The sequence below is a fragment of the Drosophila willistoni genome, unplaced genomic scaffold, assembly GCF_018902025.1.
Source record: "Drosophila willistoni isolate 14030-0811.24 unplaced genomic scaffold, UCI_dwil_1.1 Seg145, whole genome shotgun sequence".
Classification (NCBI taxonomy): domain Eukaryota; kingdom Metazoa; phylum Arthropoda; class Insecta; order Diptera; family Drosophilidae; genus Drosophila; species Drosophila willistoni.
The window spans coordinates 514,179-530,237 of record NW_025814103.1 but is presented as its reverse complement, the minus strand read 5'-3'; the positions used below and the strand labels follow the sequence as shown (position 1 = coordinate 530,237).

Genomic DNA, 16,059 nt, shown 5'->3' with positions numbered 1-16,059 from the left:
GACAATAGCTCAGAAAATAACGAAGTTATTAAGAAAAGTCACTGTTCGTGACTTTGCCATTTGTATGGGAGCTATATGATATAGTGATCCGATCCGGCTGAATCCGAGATATACAACGCCTGCAGTATATACAAGCCTACATGCCTAAATTTCAGCTCTGTAGCTCTTACGGTCTAGGAGGAGTTTGCGTTGATCCAGACGGACGGACGGACGGACGGACGGACGGACATGGCTATTTGAACTCGTCTCGTCGTGCTGATCAAGAATATATATACTTTATATGCTCGGAAATGCTTCCTTCTATGCGTTGCACACTTTTGACCAAAATTAATATACCCTTTTTGCAAGGGTATAAAAAGAAATGAAAACACAAAAACAAAAACACGTATCACAGAGTCGCGGGTAGGCAAAAGACGAGAGTGCAAATCAATCAAGAATAGGAAAGAGCGGGAGAGCGCGACAATTTGTACGTAAGAGCGCGAGAGTTAGTTAAAACGGTAAAGACACAAAAGCAAATGCATTAATTAAACCGATAATTTAAGAGTTATGTAAAAGTATTTAATCGCGAGAAAAAATAAAAGTTGATAAGCGCAAAAAAAAACACGTCCGTCCTCTGCAACGAGTGAAAGTTTTTTTATACCCTTGCAAAAAGGGTATATTAATTTTGGTCAGAAGTGTGCAACGCATAGAAGGAAGCATCTCCGACCATATAAAGTATATATATTCTTGATCAGCATGACGAGACGAGTTCATATAGCCATGTCCGTCCGTCCGTCCGTCTGTCCGTCTGTCCGTCCGTCTGGATCAACGCAAACTCCTCCTAGACCGTTGGAGCTAGAGAGCTGAAATTTTGCATGTAGGCTTGTATATACTGCAGGCGTTGTATATCTCGGATTCAGCCGGATCGGATCACTATATCACATAGCTCCCATACAAATGGCAAAGTCACGAACAGTGACTTTTCTCAATAACTTCGTTATTTTCTGAGCTATTGTCATGAAATTTAATATTGGTGAGTTAATTACACATATAAACAACTATGCCAAATTTGATCAAAATCGGGTGCCTATATCATATAGCTCCCATAGGAACGATCTTTCGAAAACAGTGACTTTGGTGAATAACTTCGTTACTTTTGAAGCGATTGCTTTCAAATTAAACATTTATTAGTTTAATATATCTCTTAATGACTGTGCCAAATTTGATAAGGATCGGGTAACTATATCATATAGCTCCCATAGGAACGATCGGTGGAAAACAGTGACTTTGATCAATATCTCCGTTATTTCCTATGTAGGCCGTTCTTTCGCAAACATTAGCCTTTTTAGCTTAAACGTTTTTTCACTTTGATGGCCGTTAGGTAAGGAAAGAGTTACCAAAAAAATTGCAAGGGTATACAAACTTTGACGCGGTCGAAGTTAGCCCCGGCCCTCTGGTTTTAAGTTTATTTCAAATTTTTGCCACGCCATTTTCCGCCCCGGCAATTTAAATTTGATGTTAATATCTAGCATAATACCAAATTTGATTAAAATCGGATTAAAAATAGCCACGTTATGAATATAAACGTTTTTCCATAAGGCCGGAGTTGGACGTTGGCTGGTAGGGGCGCTAGGGTGCTCGTATGCTTGAGTGAGCGAGATACTAAGATATGCGTAAATGCATTTGTTTAATAAATTTGAAATATTTACCTTACTGGTGTATGATATACCCAAGTCAGCGAGACGACTTACTTACTTCATTTGTTTTCGTTATTTGCCACACTTTTCTCTTTAGTACAGCTCCAACCCCATCGACGGCTCCCTTGCCATGCGAAGATGCAAAAAAGTTCCACTCAAGTTCATTGCATTCAAATTCAATTATAAAATAAGCTAAGCTATCAATAATAAACTTTTGCTTGTTAGTTGTTTCGATTTCGCTCGCCGTATTCTCATTCTCATTGCAGCATTGTCCAGGTATTTTCGGCGCTTGACGGCATCAGCGTTAATTTTTTCAAGATACCGTCGTGATGCTTCTTTATTTCTATTTTTACTCATCTGCATAAGATTAAGCTTATATGAACAAAAAACAATAATATTTTTCTATTAAGTCAAACTTACAATGGCGAACGTGACAAACTTTAAAATTAAATAAAGAAACTTTCACAAGCGAACGCACATTTTTTTTTTTTTTTTTGATTAGAAATGCAGTACTGACGAAAAATTCATTTTTTTGCTCGCGAACGTGACAAACGAACAGCAGGTGAAAGAAAGTCAAAAATTTACCGTTTATCGATGCTTGTCTCATCTATATTTCTATTTTTGCAACAGTTTACTGTTATTTTTCAAATCTCGTAAGAAGGTTGCAACCATAAAACGAATGTATAATAAATAAAAACCAAAAGCAAAACCTGCACTAAAAGTAGTCCAAAATGGAAAAAGTCATGTTTGTAACTTTCTGTGCCAATATTTCACAACAACACTAAAAATATGCTGAAAACTTATTAAATTCTTTCAATTCAAATATTTTTTAAGCATTTTAAAAGAAAAAATCATGTATAACAACTTTTAATTTTTTCGTCGTGGTGGAACTTTTTCTGGAAATGCCCATTTTGCCATCATTATGAATGGATGATGATGCATTTCCTAAGAACTTTTAATAATTGTAACTAGGAAACAGTTATTAAAGGCATTTAGCTCTGTACATTACTTTGACTGTTTCTATTAGTTTTTAAAATATTGTAGATAACTGTGAAGCAGTGCTGCCAGAATCTCCTAAGCATAAATTGTTAGATTTGGGGAAATACAATTCAGTAATTTGAGTCAAGAACTCATATGGCAAAATTTTTCATACATACATATTTCTGCTATAATATAGAATCGAATTATATTCTATTATTGTCAGCGTCTTTATTATACCGATATCTTAATCGTAATTTGTAGAGACAATGAGAAAAAGGTATACAAAATGCAAAAACACTGAAGAAAAATCAAAGAATTGCTAGTTTTATAATAAAGTTGCCGAAATTGCTAAAAAGGTAAATATTTACTTAAGCTACTCGAGATTTCAGTGTTGAAAAATGGAAAAATTGGCTGAAGCTTGATGATAGTGTTGGCAAAAACTATTTTTTATGGATTATGGTGTTTGTTATGGACCTGCCATATGAAAAAACAGTATTCTCACCCTGGTCCCGCGTATATCGATAGGGGCTCACTCCGGCTAGCTATCGGAAAAGAAGGTCGTGAGTTCCTACAACCCATCCCCAATACACGCAACAATAAACATTCAGGTAATTGACGAACAGCTGAACATCAATACCCCTTCGTCTGAAAGAATCCCAACACAGTACGAGGATCACTTCAGACGCCACTCCACTGGACAACACTTACGATACACAAACTACATGAATCACAATTATCTAACAAACTCACTAATTATTTATTCTTACCCCCTCACAGGAATGATGTCGTCGCCGCCACTCCATGTGGACGGGACCTCCTCTTCCGGTTTATCGAGGTCGAACGGGCCCTCCCTTTCCTTCGTGGCATGTCGATGAGGTATGCCACCCCATAAATATAGCAGTCGTCACCTATAACATATCATCATCACCACTCATCAACTCCTCCTGGAGTCGTCATGCTCCTTCCTTCCCATTTCCCCCCTTCAAGAAAACCCTCAGCAATTCATATTTTTGTTGTTCATTACTCTTAATTATAATTAACACACGAATTTATTAACAATATCTTGCCCTGGTGTATATTTGAGCAGGTGTCTGCAACAGATTACATTACATTTCCTTTTTTTTTACGCAAAATCAAGATGAATTTCCTTCCCGATTCCCACCTACCTATCAGAGCTCTTTTAGGGGGGCAAGATCGAAGAAAAATTATCCCTTTTATTGGTATCCTTTTCACCTTTTTTCTTTTCTTTCTTCTTTCAGGTATCTACTGTCAAAACCACACCAAGGGTCGTGAACAACATGGGACTTAGGAATAAGGAAATACACAAAAAAAAGAATGCGCACGTGGGCAACCAAAAAGGATAAAATAAATATTTAACGCTAAACAAAATAATAAATAAGGAATTAATTAGGGAGATAAATAAATAAGGGAATAAATAAATATATAAGGGAATAAATAAATAAGTAATTAAGCTAGTGAATTAAATAAATAAATTAACAAAATTTACATACAAAAAAACGGAATAAAAGACTAATATCTTGTTTTAATTTTTTCCAGCCAGGTGGAGTTCGCCAACAAATTGGGGGTTTTTGAAGCGGTCCGCACCAAAAATGAACGTGGATGAGAGCCAAAATCTTTCTTTCCCCCAATCAGCCAAAACTTTGCTGCTCTTATGCTGGGCGATGGGTGTATCAGAAAAAAACGTCTGGCCGGGAATCTACTTATTTCGGCGTCCCTCTCTTGACTTTATCTCGGGGCCCAATGGGCCGACGGGACCAAGAATTTAGTTTGGGGGACGGGTACAAATAAAATTTTTTAGAACGTGGACAGGGGCTGCGGGTGCTCCTGCGCAGCTCGATTTAGCCGGCCTATTTTGGGGCAATTATTTTAAATTTAAAAAAGTCCCTAACTTGCGTGGTAACACGAACACTTACCCAATTTTGACGGCCGGTTTCGCCTCGCTGCGCCTCAGGATTACACAAAATTTTTCACACAAAAAAAAATCAAAGATTTTCTGTTTGGCTCCTTCAGCCAAACTTGAGCTCCTCGGCTTGATGGAAGGAGCTGTTTCTTTTTTTTTAAATTTCAAGGATTTCAAGGATGTATTTTCAGTTAAGATATTTAAACTGCACTTCTTTCTCCTTGTTTTTTTTTTTTTTTTTGTTTGTCAACCGCTGCACCTCACTGTCCACGTTAAACTGTTTTTAACCTTTTTACCCTTCTATAATCAGACGACTCATCGCCTGATCTTACGGTTCCTTCCTTAGACCCGAGCCTGGGTCAACAGCCTTTTGACCGCTGGACGACTTTCAAATTCAAAAAAAATCCCTTTATAATTCTGTTCTACCCAACACTAGATCCCCCACTATTCCCCGACTTGCCCACTATTTTCTGCCCCTATTGTCACTATCGATAGGTCTCTACCGAAAGCCTCAGGGCTGGCAATAACATGTTGCCAGTGTGTGGTTTTGTTTTGCACGTTGTTTGACTGCTCTGACAGCCAAATATTTTACTCTGAATTTGGCTCTCTGGCAGAATATAAAAAATAAAAGTTGCAAATTTTTTTAAAAGTTGCAATATCTAGCCACTAAATTGCCAAACTGGCAGCACTGCTGTCAAGAAAATCTTGGCCAGATCGTAGTACAATCATAAAGAACCAATTAATTGTGAGAAAAATTATTCAAAGTAAGCTAAAAAATGAACAACCAAATAGTTTTACAAGTCCAAACTTTCGTAGTAGACTAAAAAATAATTGTGAAGAAAAATCAATCGAAGTAGACTATTCCTTCTAAAATTTAGCCTACACTGTAGACTCTACAGCCTCAACCTACCAGATTTGTATATCAGTCACAAATCAACAAACCAAAGGTACAGAACCATTTTGGAACTAGTAAAAAAATTAAAAAACAAATTTAAAAAACAACAGCTTAAAGTAGACTTCTCCTCTTCGAATAAGGACCTGATAGCTGCAAGAAAGATAACATACAGAAGGAATGTCGTCAAGCGACGAGGATGATACCGAAGAGGTAAATCAATCTGAGAGACATGGTAGAGGACGACCAAAGTTGCTTAGAACCGGTCAGCGTATTTATTTATGAACTATCGTTATGTTTGATTAATGTTAAATATCGATTGTTAGTATTAAGTTAGTATTTCTAAGTATCGATTGTTAGTATTAATTGAGTATGTGAAACATACCGGAATGTGGCCTAAGACCACACTGAACCAAGTAGACGCACTAGCGCCAAATAAGAAATAACATCGTTGGACATCCGCGAATTGGATATCGTTTCACATAAATAATTCGCATTTTATATCTCAGAAGTGGGATGACCACTCAGAAATATACATATTTCTGTACACGCCATCAATTTTGACAATTTTAATCATTTCAGGAAAAATTGCCCTGCCCAGCTCCACAATGGGAATCACCAAAGAGGAGATGACCAGAACTCTGCGCGCAAGCCGAGTTGAGGTGCCACCGTCCTTACCTGACCCTGACCCATCTCGGGAGTTTCTTAACGTGGTCATCAGCAGTGACAATGAAAGCCTGTTAAATCCATCTACTGCAGCCGCCACATCATCTGGATGCACACCAATCGTCTCATGCTATGGTTCCCCTGCAGAAATAGCTGGCCATCAAAATATGTAATATACTAAACTGGAAGCATGGTAGAGGACGACCAAAGTTGCTAAGAACCGGTCAGCGTGGTAGGCCACGAAAAATCTATCATTATAACTACAATTCTCCATTAAATGAGAGACAAGTTTAACAGTTACATATTTCATTAAGTTCATTCATATTTTTAAGGAAAGCCATATATATGTAGGCTATAATATATTATTAATAATATTAATTAATATTAATATTAATATTATTAATAATATTATTATTAAGAAAAAATCAAAATGTTTTTATTACAGTCGTGTACCACAATGCAAAACCCATTATTTCATCGGCACCATATGCGCCTGATTCCCCTATTCCACCCCATTGAATGGCGAATATCAAAACTGAGCGGCAACTTGCCTTTACGGAAAAAATATATACCCATACATTTATGCATGTTTCTCGAAAGCCTTTCACACATTTTGAATGAAACTCTACGCACATACTCTAGAAAGTCCATTGATCATTCTGATATTTAATGTTCATTCAGCTGTGTTTTTTAAAATTTGTGCTTTGCCGCCAAAGTCGGCGCATTATTTGACATATTTTGTATGTAAAAAGAATTTGGTATATAAATTGAACTTCACACGCCACAATTGTTTTTATAATGACCTTATTGGAGAATGCAAGAAAGCGTTGGATAATTTTCAAATGATCGACTCAAAAAAGATACATAAAGCCGTTGTCAGAATACATACATACATATGTACACATATACACATATAAAATATATAAAAAATATATTTTATTTTATGTTGTAAATGAATGACAAATATAATGAGGATATCCTCCTGAGCGCAGCCTCTCGTAGTTCGCGTCTCGTTGCCGGATTCTTCTTTGTGGTACGTCGTGAAAATTCCCCTTTTGCATAAAAAAATTGAATTAAATTGAAGGAAACATTTAATTTACAGGCAGCAATTGTTACCAAGCTCTATAGAATCTGCATTATTCGGTCCGTAACATTGAACAGAAAATGGGCGAATCAAATTATCCATGGCAATTAAGGAAAATCTCCAAACCAGCAACAAATTCCACAGAGTTCAACGAGAAACGGTCCAAACGCAACACGAAATGCTCGTTTATGAAATAGTGCTAGATCCACTAACAGCACCACCACCGCCACCACCAGTAATGGACGACATAAACTGTCCAGAACGAACAACAATGAAGTCAAAGACGACCACTCAGCCGCTGGTGCCAATCGGGGAAATGCAGGCGATAATGGCAAAGCTGATTCGCAAACTGGTGGAGCCGATGAAGAACGTAAATTTCAGCTAAACAATTATATTGAAGCCGAACTGGTCGACATTTTGGGTATATTACAGATTAAACATCTGCATGAATGTCAAAAAAGTGACATTCGGATATACTACTCTCAAATTGAGTTGAGTGAATATGAGTGCGAAACGGAATAAGTATGAGTGAGTGGATAGACTTGCTTTATACTCGGCCGCACAATGTTAAAACAGAGAGTATAAGTGAGTATGTTTCGAATTTATCCGAATGACAGGTGCCGACACAGCATTTTTGTTGTTTTTTCGTTGTGCGTACAGAATCTGTACTTCAAAACCCAAAAAAACGAAAGCAAATACATAGATAGATTACATTTTAATATTCATTTCATATACTTATTTACATATACACTACATTTAATTCAAGTTTGAGTTCAAGAACATTATTTTATTAATATTATCTGCATTTGCAGCAATTAAGCAGCGTTTTTCAGTAATTAAATTTCTTGCGTTTGAAAAGGTTCTTTCAGACGCCGCGCTGCTTGCCGGTATACAAAAAATATTGCAACTTGCTTTGTGCAATAAAGGAAAAAATTTTTGGTGCATGTCCCACCAAGCCAGTGCATCGAAATTTGTGCTGTACGGTACATTTATATTGGAGTACCCTTTTATTTCTTGGTCAATTTGGTTATTATTCGGGTCAACTTGTTGAACCTTTACAAAATCAGCAAATTCGTCATTTGCTATTGGTATTTGTAAAGTGTTAGACCCACTGTTTTTTAAAAAACGTTCCATAATTAGTTTGCACTCGTCAATTACGGTTTCCTTTTCATGCGGAGAAAATTGTAACAATTTGTTTGTGGGTGGAAATAGAAATAGGGATATTTTGTGATATTTTGATAAATTTGGTTCAATTGTCGATAAAATTTGAGTATACAATGCGGACTTTAGAGCTTTAATAATGACAAAATCATTGGAATTGGACAGACAGGTTTTCTTTAATTTGTTTTAATTTGGAATAATTAAATGTGTTGTTGGACTTTTGGTTGCCTCCAATTTTTTTGAGACGGTTTCGAATTCTTTTTGAATTTGAACAACGGAACCTAAGTGGTTGACGTTAATACCTTCGATTCTATTGGTCTGGTTCTTATCTTTTAATATTGTTGTCAGTTCTATCCAATTAATTTCAACTGATTTAAGCAGGTAGTAAACTGTGCTCCAACGAGTGGGGCAAAAAATTCTTTCCCGATTTTTTTAAAAATTTCACCAGCTTGGTGCACGTACTGACCATATGGCCCAGCTCAGGTACGGCATTAATACCTTTTTCAACAGCATTGTTGAGGAGATGGTTGACGCAATGAATTTTTTGCAAATCGTGGAAGGCTTTTATCATATTTGACCCACGATTAGTAACGATTACGGGGTTATCCAATTCAAGATCACACTCAAAGTTTTTTAAAATGAGTCTGTCAACAAGTACTCCTTCCTTTACATAATGCACAGGGCACGATAAATATGAATCTTTTAAAAATTTATCTGTCCATATATCGCTAGTGATTGCGTATCCAAAAACTTTGTATTTAACCCTTTCAGGACTGAATTACAATGGGAAGACTAAAAAAATATTTGATTGCATATTACGATTAATATGGCCAAAAATATTGACCAAAATCCATATTTTAGTCCTACGTATCCTGGTTCGTCCTCACCGAAATGATGTCTAAAGGCAACATTGGTCCTGAGTAGTAGATGTTTAAAATAATACGTATACGTAATTGATGAATTAATATTTTATTTATTTCACTCTTTTATTCTTAATATTTTAATACGTTTAAACTCATGTGTGGTATGACACAAAACAATTTTTTTTAGGATTTGAGCAAAGGTGAACGTCACACTTGGAACACTTTGAACGTCCTGTTTTGCACAGTGTACACCTGCCTATTGAACCCCATTGAATCAAAGAAGAGTTTAAAGTTTTGATCCTTGGGCACATTTGATGCCAAATGAAGAACTATATCTGATAATATTCCAAGCCCAAAAGAATCACAAGTTCCTTCACCAATATAAAGGCAGAAATCATATATAAGACGAGATACACCAGCTCTTGAAAACATTTTAAAGCCCCACTTGTGTGTTTTTGTTAGGAAGATATTGTTTCAAGCTATGTTGACCTTTAAATGAAATCATTTGTTCGTCAATGCTTTGATACTCCTCTTGCTCCAATTTGTTGCAAACTGCTTTTATTTTTGAAAGCAGCGGTCGTACTTTATATAACTTGTAGTCATCTGAACCTTTTGCGGGTTGTTTTAGGTTGTCATTCATTGTCAGATGAAACTTTGCTTTAATTTTTTCAAATCTGATTCGACTCATCGAATCGGCAACGACTGACAGTCTAAATTTTGATGACCAAGCCATGCGCCAAACAGGTATTTTAACCACTCCCAAATATAGCAAAATGCCTATAAAACGTTTAATTTCAATGACACTGCACTTGAGTTCGACTCCATTACTTTGTAAGGCATATGCGTTTGTTTCTGAGCATATTTTATCCAAAATTTCATCATCGAAATTTACAGAGAAATACGAAATTGGTTCGTTTGTTCCCCCAGATTTTTGGAATCCTTTCCAATAGCTAATTGGTTCAATTAGAGTTGAAGTATTCTTTCTCCATCTCAGAGTATCTTGATTTACTTTTTCGATAATTTGCTGAACCGTTTCAGTACTGGTTTCTACAGCAATAACAAAACAGCAATAACAAAACAAACGAAAACAAAAACAACAAAATTCGCTTTAAATTACATGCTTTCTCACTTTGGATAGTTTTTCCTCCTTCCATTTTTGCGACTGCTGTGTTTCAACGATGCAAAGAAAATAAATACACAAAATATGTACCCTGATACTTGAATAACTCGAATGTTTTAGATGTGTACTCAGTGTCATTCAATTTGCTTTGTATGAGTACCAAAATATACTAATACTCATACACACTCACTCATTGTGCGTCTGTCCCTCACTCTATTCAATTCTATCCGAGTATACTCTATTTTACTTATTAAGTGATTGAAGTCATGCAGCTGTCTATTACAGATACAAAAATGGATTTGCTAAATATTAATCCGCCATTTATTATTCCTAGAGTGTGATATTCTACAGAAGGATCCAAAGGTTCGCTGGAGCGATATTGCCGATCTTCATGATGCCAAACGATTTCTTGAAGAGGCTTGAAGAGGTTTTACCCATGTTGATGCCTCAATATTTCAAGATGGGCTTTAGTCATCATCACCAGTGAATCATGTAGGCAGCCAGGTGGATTCAGTTTTATCTTCTTTTTTGTTTTGTTTACCGAGTTGGTGTCACTGTAGACATATCATAAAGATAAGATCAAAGGCGCCTTAAGCGTCCCTTTGAGTTAGTTAAACGATTCAACTATATTTCCTTTAATATTTGCACTAATTGTTCTGTTCAGTACAGATTGAGCAAGATAGATAGATAAATTTTAATATTTTTCATAAGGCAATATAATAGTTTAAGAATAAATAAGTTATATCTAGTTTTCGATGTATTGCTAAACAAATTTGCAATGTATCTGATCTAAACACATCGAAAAAGGAAACAGTCAACTTATGATGTATATATTCTACTTATTTAAATGTTTGCTATCGTATCTGGAGGCAAAAAAAGAAGCTCTATATAAAATTATAATGCAAAATGTTAGATATGTAGCACCTGTACGGTAATTGATTATTTTCATATGATCTATATGTGAATGACATTGATACGAGTCATTAATTCTATATGATTAAGTAGTTGTTATGTTTTTATGGATCTTTACTTATTAATTAAGATTTGTTTTTTTGTTGCATTCGTCGACCCTGGAAAGGTGTGCTAATGGTAGGCCCTCCTGGCACTGGCAAAACAATGCTGGCCAAGGCGGTGACCACCGAATGTGGCACAACATTCTTCAATGTCAGCTCCGCCACCCTCACCACCAAGTATCGCGTTGAATCGGAAAAAATGGTGCCTTTGCTCTTCGAGATGGCTCGCTTTTATGCACCCAGCACCATTTTCATCGATGAGATCGATTCTCTATGCTCACGCCGTGGTTCCGAGTCAGAACATGATGCTTCTCGTCGCGTTATATCCGAATTGCTAATACAAATGAATGGCGTTGGTGGTAGCGAAAAGCAGGCAAAAGTAGTTATGGTGCTGGCAGCTACCAATTTTCCCTGGGACATTAACGAGGCATTGCGTCGACGTTTAGAGAAACGTATCTACATACCATTGCCGTCTGATGAGGGACGCGAGGCATTGTTGAAAATCAATTTGCGTGAGGTGAAAATCGATGAGTGTCGATCTTACATATATGGCTAATCAATTGAAGGGCTATTCGGGAGTCGATATCACAAATGTATGCCGTGAGGCCAGCATGATAGAGCCAAGGAGGTGCTACAAATGTCTCGATTTTGGGCATACATCAGCTAGGTGCAGGTGCAAGAAGGAGCACGAGGCAGGCAGCCTATGTTTCAACTGCGGAGAGAGCGGTCACGCATCTAAAGACTGCAACAACGACGCAAAGTGCATCTTATGCACTAGGTACGGCGAAAAGAACGCGGCACATAACACTCTGAGCAGAGGATGCCCGTTGTACGTCAAGGCAACAAACAAGTGCAAAAATTAAGTTTCTACAACTTAATATAAACCATTGCAGGGCAGCACAGGATTTGCTGAAGCAGACTGTTATTGATCTGGGCATCGACATAGCGCTTTTGTCGGAACCATATGGGGTAAAACAGGACGCGGCCTGGGCCCAAAACAACATCATGGGCGCAGCAATATGGAGTTGCGGACATTCTCCATTACAATTAGAGTGTGTTGGCAGACACAGAGGCTACACCAGGGCGAAATGCAACGGCATATCCATTTTTAGCTGCTACATAGCCCCAAGTGTGGATATAGACGACTTTGCAGCCATTATTGACTGTATAGCCGCCGACGCCAGAAGATCACCGCCAGTGATCATTGCCGGCGACTTTAACGCATGGGCGATGGAGTGGGGAAGCGTCAAAACCACGGCAAGAGGAAGAATACTGCTGGACTCCTTCGCCTCTCTGAACGTGAGTCTACTGAATATCGGCAACACACAAACATTCAGCAGAGCAGGACGTACTTCAATAATCGATGTTACTTTTGCAAGCACGAGCCTGGCCCGGAATGCTACATGGATAGTTTCCGACGTATATACGCACAGTGATCATAGTGCAATAATATTCGAGTGTGGTGGCCAAACAACGCGCTTGGCACGGCCCAAGTTCTCGTTATGGTCACAAGAAACCCTAAGCGAGGAGGCTTTCTTGTTTATGATGAACACCGCACAGAGGAGTGCAGGGGATGCAGAAACCCAGGTAAAAAGGCTATGTTCTGCCATCAGCAAAGCCTGTGATGCGTCAATGATCCGCAAGAGACAAGGTGGAAGCACACGCAAACCAGTGCATTGGTGGAGCCATGAAATTGCAGAAGCGCGAAAAGAATGCCTTAAAGCCAGACGCAAGCAGCAGCGGGCCAGAGGGAGTCCCTCGTTCCAAAGGCTACTGGACGCTTATAAGACGCGGCGTGCACTGTTAAACAGAGCCATAAAGCAAAGCAAGGCTGACTGTTGGAAGAAGCTCTGCGCGGATGCCGATGACCAACCCTTCGGAGCGGCGTACAAGTTGGTAATGGGCAAACTTGCCAAACGCCCATCCCCCACAGATGGTGTACTGCTCGCAAACATCGTAAAAACGCTATTCCCAGAGCGGCCGATATTGCAGCATCCAGTTGCAGGAGCCCATCAAGAGACTAATCCCGGGTATGTTATTAGTGATGATGAAATCGTGCTGGCTGCCAAGCGGATCAAAAGCAAAAAATCGCCTGGCCCTGATGGATTTCCTGCTGGTGTCATCAAGCTCATCGCAATGAATCAGCCCTCGAAACTGGCCGATGTATTCAACTCCTGTCTGTGCCAAGGAGTCTTTCCAGCAAGATGGAAAAGGCAGAGGCTGGTACTACTCCCAAAAGGAGGGAAAACGGACGAACCTTCAGCGTACAGGCCACTGTGCATGATAGATGTGCTGGGTAAGGTGTTCGAATCGATTATTCGCAACAGACTAGAAGCCCACATCGACGCCCGGAATGGACTTTCGGAGCATCAGTTTGGCTTCCGAAAGAAGCGTAGTACGGTCGACGCGATACATACTGTCACCGAAATAGCCAAAAAAGCCATAAAGGGCCAGCGATGGAAAGGAGGAGGCAAAGAGTACTGCCTTATCACCACTCTGGATGTCCGAAACGCATTCAACTCAGCGAGCTGGATGTGCATATTTGAGTCACTACAGCGCTTAGCTGCACCAGAATACCTGATTGCAATGATTTGCAGTTATTTCGAAGACCGGATCCTGATATACGAAACGGACAGAGGGCAACAGGAATATAAAATAACAGGCGGAGTCCCACAAGGTTCGGTGCTTGGCCCAACCCTGTGGAACGTCATGTATGACGCTGTGCTCCGTCTGGACATGCCACCAAGGACGCAGATCATTGGATTCGCAGACGACATAGCAGTGGTCACAGTGGCAAAGGAGTTGGGAGAAGCAGAGGCCAGGACCAACGACGCCGTGCAATCAATTGTATCCTGGATGCAGAGGAATTCTCTGTCTCTGGCTGCACACAAGACAGAGGCCGTATTGATCAGCAGCAGGAAACGTGTGGAGACTGCAATCATTCATGTTGCAGGATGCGTCATCCGCTCCAAGCCGGCAATAAGATATCTCGGGGTGATGGTCGACCATAGGCTAACATATAAGCACCATCTGCAATATGTAGCCGACAAAGCAGCAAGCGCAACATCAGCCTTAGCAAGGATAATGTCCAACCACGGTGGCCCCCGACAGAAAAGCAGATGGCTCATCACCACGGTGGTACGATCCGTACTCCTATATGAAGCAAAGATATGGGCTCCAGCGATGGCGATCCAGTCATACAGCCGCGCCTGCAGATCACAATACAGAGCCTGTGCGTTACGTGTCATATGTGCGTTCCGAACTGTATCCGAAGATGCTGCCTTGGTCATATTAGGCATGTTGCCACTTGATATTGTTGCACTAGAGGCCAGTAGCAACAGCACAGCAGCTCAAAAAAGAGAGGTGTCCATTCGCACATGGCAGGACCGCTGGCGCCATTCTTCCCACGGACGCTGGACAAACCGCCTTATACCTAATGTGCGGGAATGGGTGAGTCGGCCACACGGCCAAACAGATTTTTATTTGACGCAACTCCTAACGGGACATGGGTGTTTTAAATCATATTTGCATAGATTTAAGCACGAATCTGACCCCTACTGCACATATTGTACGGGGCCGATTGAGGACGCAGAGCATGTCTTTTTTGTCTGTCCGCAATTCACTGCTGAACGGGAAGAGCTAAGCTAAGGCATTGGGAGGCCATTCATAGTCCATGACTTGATGGATATCTTACTTAGCTCGAAAAACAATTGGCTCGCAGTTAGCCACCTAGCTGCAGTGATCATACAGTCCCTGCGTCGCGCTGAACGTCAGCGCAACCAGAATTCAAACTCTAGATGAGTATCTAGATGAGGCTTTCATGCCATCTCCCCCTCGTGAAGTAATAACTTCAGCGTTGGTTCCGCGAGAGGGATACGGAAGTAGGGTAGGTTTTAGTCCGGTGAGGTGACCCCTAACCAAGGTCGATACCAAGTCCCACACTTTTCGGCTTTCAATGCTTTCCCCCTATACAAAAAAAAAAAAAAAAAAAAGGCCAGCATGATGTCGATGCGTACAAAACCCGAACAGATACGCCAATTGGCCACCGAGGAGGTAGATCTGCCAGTGTTTAATAAGGATTTCAATGAGGCCATGAATCGTTGCAACAAGAGATCTTAATCTAAACAAAAACAAACTAATTTTAAAATGTAACCCAATTTTATATATTTATATAAGTAAGCCAATAAATATTAGATTTTAACATTGGTGGCTGGCGACTTGCTGACGGAGCTTCGGCCGTGCTTGTGGCTTCACACTTTTTGGCGGTGCCTCTGGAGTCTCCACTGCAGCAGCTCGTTTCTCCTCGTCTTATTTTGCAGCAGCAGCTCGCTTCTCCCCGTAATAAAGTTTAATTCTACTCAAAGATTTGGAAATATTGATGTTCGCCTTGGTTCAACGACATCTAATTAATGATCAGTACACATGCAAAGTTGCCACTATGCCACTATTTTGTAGAATTTAGATTTTAAGGACCCTATTTTCTTATTGTTCTCAAATAGGGGTTCAAAATAATGGCGTACTGAAACTGAGAGATCATTTCATTTTTCTAATAAGAAATGAAATAGATTTTAAGCTTTTCTTATCCTTGTATGGGAGCTATATGATATAGTGGTCCGATCACAAGCCCCAGACGAAAGTCTAATCAAAAGCAAATTAAAGTGCTTACGAAAAGATTGTAGAAT

At 39.4% G+C, this 16,059-nt stretch overlaps 1 pseudogene; it reads left to right on the top strand.

Moving 5' to 3' along the window:
* Positions 1 to 7,088: 7,088 nt before the first annotated feature.
* LOC26529115 lies at positions 7,089 to 15,496 on the top strand (annotated as a pseudogene).
* The last annotated feature ends 563 nt before the right edge of the window (positions 15,497 to 16,059 follow it).